General features: G+C 36.4%; 1 protein-coding gene across 6 annotated transcripts in view; it reads right to left on the reverse strand.

The window, feature by feature from the left end:
• Positions 1-12,028, reverse strand: part of LOC118199053 (uncharacterized) — a 225,354-nt gene that overhangs the window by 113,207 nt on the left and 100,119 nt on the right. For 2 of the 6 annotated variants that reach the window (XM_035370851.2, XM_035370844.2), the window contains exon 2: positions 10,725-10,831. The exons of the other annotated variants lie outside the window; for them this stretch is intronic. The gene's annotated coding sequence lies outside the window, so the exon portion shown is untranslated. The remainder of the gene's footprint in view (positions 1-10,724; positions 10,832-12,028) is intronic. 6 annotated transcript variants of the gene reach the window in all.

The raw sequence follows: 12,028 nt of genomic DNA on the forward strand, positions 1-12,028 counted from the left end.
ACTAACGTTTATTTTATTTTAAATCTTTACTATCTTATTTCCTACTTCCGGCCAGAATTATAAGCGTGAAGGTATTTATGCAAAGTTCGTCTGGCGAACGCCAAGTATTTAAGTTGTAGCTTTTTGCCAAGTGAGAGAGAGGAAGCAGTGAGTCGAAGCAGGCCGCTTACCTTAGAAGTTACGCAGTTGCTTGTTGCCTTCCAGGCCAGAGGTTTTAATCCTCTTGATAAATTTTAAACGTATTGTAGTGTTCACAGTTCTCTGTACTACATACTCTTCCTGTTAATATAAGGCCAATCTTCCACGTTTATTATTCTAAAGTTAAATTAGAGTTTAGTTTTATTTTTATACTTTTACGTTTTGACCCCAAGTAGCGGGTCGGTGTATTCCGAAGTACGGAAGTCATTGTAAATAGAGAAAAATAAAGGGTTTTGTATACCCTTCTTGTGTATCCTGTTTACTTCCCACAGTTTTGAACATAGCTTTAGTAAGCTCTCTGTTCCGAGTCAGGTCCTTGCATGTTCCCGAAGAAGGTTAGAAGGAATATTGAACCTGATAGTGGCGCCCAACGAAGAAGAATAACCATGGCCGAGTTTCAAGAAGAACCTGTGCTGCCTGCAGAAACGGCTCAGAATCCAGAAATGCCAGCTGCCGCCCTGGAAGGATTTGGTTACATCGTCCAGACCATGCGCGCTTCGATGAAACCAGAAGCAACATTTAATGGAAACTCACCGGTAACCAGTTTTTTGGAAAAATTGGATGAACACTTCATGCTCTACCCCGTGCACGAGTTTCAAAAACTTACCTTAGCTACCAGCGCTTTGAGGGGCCAAGCGCTTAACTGGTTCAAATGTATAGGCAGAAGTCTCTTGGGTCAAGCAGGAAGTCCCACCTATACTTACGAAAATTTCAAGACTGCCCTTCTAAAAGCATTCCCTGTTGTAAGGGATCGTGCGAAATTAGAAACGGAACTTTTTAGTATATATCAACAAAGAATCGAAAACCTCTCAAGCTTTATTTTAAGAAAAATTCACGTCTTCAAACTCTTGTATGGAAACCGTCCGGATCCTGAAATAATTCAAGTGATTTTGCCGAGGTTACTGCCCCAAGTGCAAGACTTTATTGAATTAAGAAATCCGACTACACTGGAAAAGTTATTTGAGCTAGCAATCCAGTTTGAAAGTAGAAGAACGGCGGACGTCGAAAGAAGACGCCAATATCAACAGCGAAACCAATTTGGTGCGCCAAGAATACAGCAAACTCAAACACACGGCTACGGAAGCAAAGCGAATCAGTGGGCAAGGAAACCCGAGCATTCAAAAACAGCCGGCAAACGTCGACAGTTCAATAGCAACCCAGGAAAAAAGTCTCAAGGCCAGTGGATAAAGAAGGAAAGCATGGAAACAAAAAAGGATTTAAACTAAAACGGATTTCTGCTGACGGGAGGGTGCGGAAATCCGAAGGCCACAAAAACCCCTCTTCCTACAAGTTAAATACAGTAATGGTGAAAAATTTGACTCTTCCGAAGCTTGAAGTGTTGGCGAATAATATCCCAGCCACCGCACTCCTGGATACAGGCGCGCAGTGTTCCTGTGTGGCAGAAGATTTTTTTAGGAAGTATTTTCGCAAATACCGCATATATAATTCGGATAATACGACAGTGTTAGCGGCGCAAGGAGAAAAATGTAAGTGCATAGGTAAAGTACCGTTGTATATCCGTATCAAGGACGAACAAGTAAAGGTGATGTTTTTTATAGTAAAGAATCTGCAAGCACATATAATTTTAGGAATAGATTTTCTTTCAGAAGCACAAGCAACACTGGATTTTAATGAAGCGTCCCTTAAGCTGACAATGAAACCAGTTCGTGCAGAAAAGCCTGAACCGCCGATGTTAAAACTTGACCACCTCCCTAATGACGAGCAAGGAAGAATCCGACAAGTGGTAAGTGAATTTGCTTCGTTATTTAGTGATATTCTAGGATTTACTCAGGTTACTAACCATAGTATTGACACCGGAGATGCAATGCCAGTTCGCCAAAAACCATACCGGTATGGTAAGAATAAGGAAAAAATTATAGAATGGCATATTACCGATATGCTACGTAAAAAGATCATAACGCCCATCTCAAGTAGTTATGCTAGCCCGGTGGTTTTATGTAAGAAAAATAATGACTATCCTTTGACGCATCCAAAAAGGTGGAGATTCGCTATTGATTACCGTAAATTAAACTCCATAACTAAATATCCGGTATATCCGTTACCGATCATTGAAGAAATTCTAAGGAACATAAAGTCAACCAAATTTATGACGATTTTAGACTTAACGACTGGTTATTTTTAAATAGGGGTTAGGCCTGAGGACGTGCCTAAGACTGCTTTTATAACTAAGTCTGGCACTTATGCATTTTTGCGTATGCCGTTTGGCCTTTCAGGGGCCCCGGCAACATTTCAGCGATGCATGGACATTGTGTTAAGACCTGTTCTTGGAAAGTCCACATTTATCTATTTAGACGATATCATTATTACTAGTGATAATCTCGACCAACATGTACAGGATTTAAGACAGGTGTTTTCCTTATTAAATGAGGCCGGTCTAAAAGTTAATGTCGAAAAGTGCAAATTTGTAGCCCCTGAATTAAAATATTTAGGTTACAAGATATCTCAGAAAGGAATAGAGACAGACGAATCAAAAATAATCGCTGTACAAAAGTATCCGACTCCAAACACGGCAAAGAAGCTCTCTTCTTTTCTAGGACTTTGTTCATATTATAGGTCCTTTATAAAAGATTTTGCAGCTATCGCGGAGCCATTGTTAAAATTAAAAAGGAAAAAGGCAAGATTCTCGTGGCGGCCGAAGCCAATAGTGCTTTCGAAAAATTAAAACAAGCATTAACGCAAGCCCCTGTGTTGAAATTTCCTGAAAAGGATGAGAATTTAGAAATTTCAGCGGATGCTTCGGATTATGCGGTAGGAGCGGTACTTTCGCAAAATCAGCAGCCTGTGGCATTTTTTAGCCGAACTTTAAATCAAACACAAAGAAACTATTCCGCGACCGAGAGAGAGGCACTTGCAGTTCTGTTAGCAGTGCAAAAGTTCCGAGTCTATTTTGGAAAGGCGCCGATAACAGTGTACTCTGATCATGCGGCGGTAACTAGATTTTACTCAGGGAAAAATTTATCCCCAAGGTTAATAAGATGGGCACTCAAGCTTCAAGAATATAATCTGGTAATCAAGCATACCCCCGGAAAGGTAAATATCGTAGCAGATGCCCTATCAAGAATTAAAATAGATGAACAAGGTAATACCGTAAAGGTGGCAATGCTCACAGCATGTACAATAAATTCCCGAGAAACTGTAATAACCGAACTGGGTAAGGATCCTGAGTTTGGAAGCATTTATGAGTATTTGAAGGATCCTGAAAATTTTAGCCACCAAGATATTGTGGCGATAAGAAATAGGGCGGCCCATTACGAACTAATAGATGGTCTATTATTCTATACAAAAACTACGAATTCCAACAACGAATTTCGACCTGTTATCCCAGCTAGTCTTAGATTAAATATCCTGCAGGAGCTCCATGACAGCCCTTTAGCTTCTCATGCTGGTATTCGAAAAACTATCCAACGCGTACGCGAGGCAGTCTACTTTCCTGGACTGCAAAAGTTAACAAGGGCGTATGTCCAGTCCTGCCCAACATGTCAAGCAGTTAATTATAGTAATTTCCGCCCGGACGGGCTTCTAAATAGTATTAAATCCGAATTTCCAAATGAAATAATTGGCATCGATTTATTGGGCCTTTTCCCAAAAAGTCAGTTAAATAAAAGTCGCTATCTCCTTGTTATGGTTGATCATTTTAGTAAATGGACCGAAATTGTTCCCTTAAAACGAGCCTCCGCGAAATTAGTTACTGATTCTATTTTAAATAAATATATTTTAAAATACGGGGCGCCCCTAAAAGTTATATCGGATAATGGTCCTCAATTTGTAAGTAATATATTTGAAGACATGTGCCAAAAACTGGGCATACGTCATTTAAAAATGGTCCCGTATCGGCCGCAATCAAATATAGCGGAACGGGTCAATAGAAATATAGTGAAAATTATCCGTAGTTATGTTAAAAATTTTCATAAAAGCTGGGATAACTATGTCAATGAATTTGCCTTCGCCCTTAGGACCGCAAAACATGATAGAAAGGGCAAAACTCCTGCTGAGTTATTTCTAGGCAGAAAGATTATAACGCCGTTAGATAAATTATTTTATGTGCAACAAAGAGCCCCAGAATTTAAAATGGGTGATATAGAAAAACAAATTAAGGAAGCAAGGAAGAATACTGAAGTAGCACAAAGAAAACAGAAGCTCTATTATGATTTGAAACGACGGGGAGTAACTTATAAAGTAGGGGATGAAGTTTTAAAAATTAAGCATTCACTTTCTTCAGCACCAGAAGATAAGACTGCTAAATTGTTTCCACGATTTGAAGGACCATATGTTATAGAAAAAATAACTCACCCTGTAGTAGTGTTAAAAGCCAGAAATGGTGAAACCTGCTCCGCAAACATTGATCAAATCAAACCCTACTTTGATCGTAATAAAATGCAAATATTTTCAGATTTTTTGCAGGATCCGGCACGGCAGACACCGCAGGCACAAGCTCCAGAGGTGGAAAAACGACAAGTACAAGGGCAAGCCATTAAGAGGCAGGAGCAAGTGAAAAGAAAATTTCCCCGCGGAAAAATTGAAGGTAGCAAGAAAAAGAAGCCGTTCCACCGTCCAGAAAAGAGAGTTCACGAACACCCCCAGAATGAAGAAGGGAGAAGGACGACGTATGTGAAGAGAACCAGGAGAAATGACGGCAACTATAACCCGGCTCTAAAACGGAAGATCTACTCATCCGACAGTACGCTCCGCAGCAAATGCCGCCGAACTGCGGAAGGGCCATCAACGGCGGAGGAAAAGTTACAAGGAAAATTTGAACGGCCAGCAACGAGGTCCAAGCAGGAACACGAAAGAAGGTTCCCGGTTCCGCCAAGACCAGCTGCCATCAAACGGCCAAGACCACAAGCAGAGGAGAAAAAGAAGGTATTCAAGGGTGACCGAACTGGTGAAAAAAGGAAGTTTCCAGAGGAAGGCACTGAAGGGCGAGCCCGTACAAGAAGGAGGATAAATCAAACTACTATCTGCAATACCTTTAAGGACTGGGCCCAGAAAAGGATGTCCGAATATCACAAAGATAAGTAAAATTTTATGTTACTTTGCAAACTTAAGTTAATCTTTCATTCTTACTGCAAGTGGCAGATTTCAAGAAGTTTTACCTCATGCGAGGTCTACCTTTATCGCCAAAAAGGCGAGAAATGAGTTGTTACCGATTTTGGTATTATGTTTTTCAATTACTCGCGCGTGAAACTAAAGTTGATGTATAATAGCGTTGTGTAAAGACTTAAATATTGTAAAAAGTTATTGTATAAATTTTATTTAAAACATTCTAGCAAGAAAGAAGTTTAGTCTGAAAGACTTTTTGAAATGTATTATTTCAATGTAGAAAGAATTGGCACTTGCTTTGAAAAGAATAGAAGTTAACAATGTACTACTAATGTACGTTTTCAAATGTGTAAAATTAACGGCATGTTAATATGTTCTTATATACAATGTGAACTGTTATTTTAAATGTTAAGAAATACCGTGATATGGTAAAAGTGAATGTTAAATTTTTTTTTTCGTGTGACTGTAAAAAGACTAAATCATGGTGAATATGTGTTAAAGGTTGAATGATGTAGTTAGGCTCTCTGACGCTACACTTCAGAGTTAGACACTTTTAGAATAGTACCTCAGGGTTTAGAGTTGAAATTAGGGTGTGTCAAGAGGTCTTGTTATGTTGAATTTTAACACGTTAGTGTTTTGATTGTAGGAGGAAGTGTGGAACACGTAGCCAGAAACACATTCGTGTTTGGTGTTCTTTTACAACACATGTCAGAGAGCACGGGGAGAGATAATTAAAATAGTCATGAATGAAATAAGAATGTTAAGTGAAATATAATTATACATGTTACTTGCCATTTCATTGTGTAACATTTCATTAAACTAGTTTTCCTTCCAGATCTCTGGAAGGAACCAGAATTGAATAAAAGCTCCTGTTTAGATGCAGTACAGATGAAAAAAAATTGTGTATCCTGGGAGCTGCTATTGTAAAAACAAATTTCTTTCTTTTAAATTTCTAGTTTCTAGCGAAAAATATTTGTAAAAGATTGGCCTCCCGTTAGATTCTAGAGCTAAAAGTTTTCAACAAGGTCGTTTTAGACCTCAGTTTCAAACTAATTAACTCTGGCGGGAAGTATGTAAGGATCTTAAGTTTTACTAACGTTTATTTTATTTTAAATCTTTACTATCACTTCTTATTTTCTACTTCCGGCCAGAATTATAAGCGTGAAGGTATTTATGCAAAGTTTGTCTGGCGAACGCCAAGTATTTAAGTTGTGGCTTTTTGCCAAGCGAGAGAGAGGAAGCAGTGAGTCGAAGCAGGCCGCTTACCTTAGAAGTTACGCAGTTGCTTGTTGCCTTCCAGGCCAGAGGTTTTAATCCTCTTGATAAATTTTAAACGTATTGTAGTGTTCACAGTTCTCTGTACTACATACGCTTCCTGTTAATATAAGGCCAATCTTCCACGTTTATTATTCTAAAGTTAAATTAGAGTTTAGTTTTATTTTTATACTTTTACGTTTTGACCCCAAGTAGCGGGTCGGTGTATTCCGAAGTACGGAAGTCATTGTAAATAGAGAAAAATAAAGGGTTTTGTATACCCTTCTTGTGTATCCTGTTTACTTCCCACAGTTTTGAACATAGCTTTAGTAAGCTCTCTGTTCCGAGTCAGGTCCTTGCATGTTCCCGAAGAAGGTTAGAAGGAATATTGAACCTGATAACTATTGCAGTTTTAGGTCATTTACTTTAATTTCTAATTTTAAGGCATAGAACAATGTGAAAATGTTAAATAAGTAACAGACGAAATGACAGCGTCACGTGCAAAGCAAGGAAAATGAACGGTTCTATTATAAAAAGAATGCGTCGAAACGTTTTCCTTTTTTTATTTGTCTGTATTATCTTATCTTTATCTATTTTCAGATATGTTGTGTAAAAATATTTAGTAATTGTAAAATTATTATAATAAGTTAAAGAAATATCAAAACTGCTAAACCTTTGGCGACCCCCTGCTGACCCTAAACGCTGCCCTTTCAGACGGTTGTCCCATATACACATTCCCTAAGAACGTCTCTTACAGCCGGGCGTCCCATTCACGCATCACTAGAGATTGCATTCGGAGGACGGGTGATGCGCATTTTAAGCTGAAACATTTTTCTGAAGGCCTAGATAGTATATTTTGATATATGTCCATTACTTTTGAAATGAACACAGTTTTAGGTTCCTGACCTTGCGTTTGATATATTCTGTCTGACTTTGGTATTTTACTCATCAACTATAGCGGGGGAGAGGGAAAGTGTAAACAGAGGTGGTCTCTTTAAATCGCCGCGTGCTAATGTAAATATTCGCGTGTCTGATTTATATCCAATTCCTTTTTTATTCTATTTTTTTTCCAACTATATACTGTCTTTTAGGGTAATATGTGGAGCTCTGTTACGTTTTGCATTGCCTTCAGATATATTTTCGTTTCTTCTATTTACACTGGAGCCTCCCTTCCAGTCTATTATGGCGAGAAGGCGCTATTTATCAGAGGAAGAATACCCTCGTATGGTTTATGAACCATTTAACTAACGCGGATGAGAGTGATGATTCTTTTTCTAAAGAGTTAGAAAGTGATACTTTTTCTAAGAGTTAGAAAGTGGTACTTCTCCGTGCTTCGAGATTTACCACATTCAGTCTTCATTTTAAATTTTGTTACTTCTTACTGTAAATAGTCTTTATTGTCTTGTTTTATTAATTTTAAACTTTATTGATTCATTTTATCAATTAAAAATTTGGAATAATTTGAATAGCGCTTCCGTCAAATTATTTTACAAGATAAGGAAATGTTTAAGTATATTTTCATGTAAAGTAAAGAAAAAAACACGTGAATAACTGTCCGTTATTCCTGTTATACATGGGGAAAACAACGAAAAGCAACCGCGCAACCAGCCTTTTCACGTCAGATCGAACCCACCTCGAACTATCGGTATTCAGCGATTTTAATCACTCGTCTTCTAGTGCATAATATATATGATGATCCAGAAAAAAACTACTTCACAATATGTAATTTAAAAAATATTGCAGACATTTCTTCAGTTTCTGTTAATGCATAACACTGGATATAGCGGAACCGTTGGAGCTGAGAACTATAATACATTCTTCTACTACCAATTCACTATATAAAATATTATTAAGCACCCACTGCGCCTTGGTGAGCCTAAAATGCAGTTTCAGGTAAGCCGGGTATTCGTCTAAGATAGTGCTCCGCAACCGGTGTGCCGCGGCACACTGGTGTGCCATGAGTAGGATATAGGAGTGCCACAATCAAATACATGTATTTGGCATTTTGCAATTTTTTATCATGTATTTAATACACAATGACAATTTTTTCTTTAATAATGTCTATTTTAAATGTTTTTATATATTTCACTGTTGTGTGGTTGTGTGTGTGGTTGTAAGTGTGTCAGCATTTGAATTTTTTCGGCACTTCCTTGATAACTCGGAACTCTTTGGTGTGCCACGAAATTCCAGAAAGATTTTTTGTGCGTCGCAGGTGAGAAAAGGTTTCAGAACAATGGTCTAAGATAACTATGTACAGTCATTAGTTTTGTGAAAGCAAGTCACATGATAAATGTCCAGTGTTATGGCCGAGATTCTAACTCTGGACTCCCGATTGTTAACCAACGTGCTTCCAGTCACTCCACGAAGACATGTAATAAGGGAGAGGAGAATCCCTTAGATTACTTAAAGGATTACTCCACTTAAAGAGTGACTGGGGAGGTGACAACCCAATCACCAAACCCTGTGGTGAAGAGTTATCATCCGTCACATTTTAGTTCAGACCTTACCTTACTGTAGATTCATTAGGTTTGCCGAAACAAGAAACACGAAAAATGTGCAACGGCCTCGCTTAGATTCAAACTCCGGACAATCCGGAATTGTTTCCAGTTACACCTCGAAGACATGCGGAATATGAAAATAGAGAAAATACCTTACAACTAAGCTGAGTTTATACGCGTATTCGATCATAGCTAGTATTTAATTTAGTTTATTAATTCTGCCAGCAACATATGTTTTGTTTACTTCAGATACTTTGCTTAAAATTCTAAAACGAGAGTCTGTGGATTTAGAAAGCATGTGGATAGAACAAAACTGAAAAAAAAATTATTAAGAAACTATTTTGCATAAATTAGTTCTAAAAGCACTTTATAGAATACAATAGAACTCTACGCATATTGACTCCAAATATCCGGAAATCTGACCAGCAGAAACGCTTTTGTTTTTCTTTGTAGTCTATTCGAAAGATCTCCTGAAAGACACCCTTTCCTAAAATAGATTGTTCTCATATGCTTTCCTGTAAACAGTTAACTTAAATTGATTTAATTTCCCTAGTTGTTGGTAGAACCAAATAAGACCTACCAATGTTAAACACAATTATCTTTTTTATTTTTTATATAATTATTTTTTTCTTTTTGTAGATTATAATTGAATTCTTGGAAATTTAATATGGAACCATATAGTACAAAACAACGCTTTAAAATTATAGAGTTTTTCTATTCTTGTCAACAGTCAATTGTTATGACCCAGCGTAATTATCAGCAATATTTTAATTCAAGTGTACTGTTTGGTGCGGTGTTATGGCCAATAGAGTTATCGGCCCATATTTCTTCGATAATAAGGATAGAACGCCGGAAATGATTTCCGGAGCTTCTTACAGAACAATGATTGGAAACATTTTACGGTCAATGGCGAAGCAGAATCTTTTTTATGAGGATATTTAGAAGACAAAGTGTATGTTAATAACCCAGAGACTATTAGACAGCTGAAGCAGAATATTTGAGACAAAATACCGAGCCTTCAAACAGAAACATGTAATGGAAAAAGCGTTAAAAAGAGCCAATCTCTGTAACGAGAAAAATGATGGACATTTGTCTGATGTCATATTTCATAAATAATCTCCATAAAATATATTTAATACATAAAAACAATTAATCAAAATAAATGATTATTACAAGAGTTATCCGTGTTTAACATTAGTAAGTCTTATTTGGCCCACACTGTAGTTTAATATTTTCTTTGATTCAAATAATGTAAAAAAGATATATACTCGTTCAGCAGTAAAGGACATAGTTTTTCGAATACGTTTTTAAATTGATTTAGTTAAACAAAGCAAACGGCATATTTTGCCTCTTTTCTTCCCCTTGAAATTATTGTTACAGGTTTCATGAGCAAATAACAGGGTTTTGTTTAACAGGGAAAAGATATGATATATTTCTGTAATTTTACAGGTGCGCTTAAATTTAGAATCTATGGCTGAATTTTACGACATAATTAAGAACGAAATTATTCATTAATATTAAAATTATTCGTTAATATTAAAATATTGCAATTATTCGTTAACTATTTTATTTGAAACAATAACTGCGATAATAATAATATTAAACAATAATAATAAATATGTATTTTATACAAATAAAAATATTTCATTATTTAATATGAAAGGAAAAACGGTATTCTGCATTTCATTTTACCTAAACAAAAACATATCTCACCTGGCGATTCGATTCTTCTCTGGAGGGTATCGTCTTAGAAAAGCCATGGTCAGTACTGATGTTCATTTATGTGCTCAGAGGTACCAGTCACTTTCATAGGGGTCTCCCTAGGAAGATGGTCGCCATTATAGGATTAATTGTATTTGGCTTTTGTTAAAAGTCTGAATTATACAGGTTTTACGAACATCACATTGACTCTAATAAAAATCAATCCGAATACAACGAACTTTACTCCAGTAACCTCTCTTCGACAACCATCACTAAAAGTAACCAGTGGTTGTGAGAACCTAAGTAAACCTCGGCACTGAGCATGATATCTCTATAAGACCTCCACAGGAGACCAAAATCATATGAAACCTTGGATGGTTGTCTGGTTATCTTAGAGAGAAAGCTCACTACGTTTAAAGTTTTGCTATACAGTTGTTTATTTCTGATAGGATACATTTGAAATTTTTATTGAAATTAATTCATTAATATTCGCTTATAATGATTTAACTTCAATTAATTACTTAATGTTTATATTTACTTATAATCAAGTCACTGATGAATTTATTTCGAAAATACAATCCTCATAAAACAGTCATCAAATTAAACGACCTTTAAATAAATAAATAAAACCCACTAAGCTTTGAATTCTTCATTTCCGATAAATATTTAACGTTACAGACGAATACAGACTTCTAGAACTTCAGACTGAAAATCATGAATAATAAAAACATGTTATTCCCTTGAGATTAAAACGAATTTATGAGAGTAAATACAACAATGACAGTTACGACGTATGAACCTAGTTAATTAATTCCGAATTGTTTTCCTTCTCATTAGCAGAGAGCGATTAGAAAAAAAATCCCTAAATGAATGGAAAAATTCCCTATACCAATCAACTCTGTCATTCAATCAGCATCGTATTATGGAACACCTGTTAATACGTGTTACGTCACGATAATACAAACGGGGTTGCCAGAAAATGTTTTCGATTTTTGTCCATTTTTGGTTTCTCTCGTTGTCAGGTAGCTTTTCTTAGGGGTGTGCACAAACGATTTTCTTCTTCTTCATTTTTGTTTTCTTTTTTACAGATGATGTATGAATAGGTAGAAAAAGTTTCCTAGTGATAAAGTCTTAAACGTATTTAAGGTACTGTCAAATTTTATCGGTCATGAAGCAAAGCAAAAGAAAAAAGTAAGATAAGAATTTTTCTGGATGAAATATAGCCTTGCATTTTTTTGTTTTTGTTGTCTCCGAGGTGAAACGTTGTGTTTATTTGAGTGATAAAATGTCAATATGGTACAAATTATGCTCTATTG

The sequence above is a fragment of the Stegodyphus dumicola genome, chromosome 10 (assembly GCF_044657685.1).
Source record: "Stegodyphus dumicola isolate Sdum_Otavi_A_Nest chromosome 10, ASM4465768v1".
NCBI lineage: Eukaryota > Metazoa > Arthropoda > Arachnida > Araneae > Eresidae > Stegodyphus > Stegodyphus dumicola.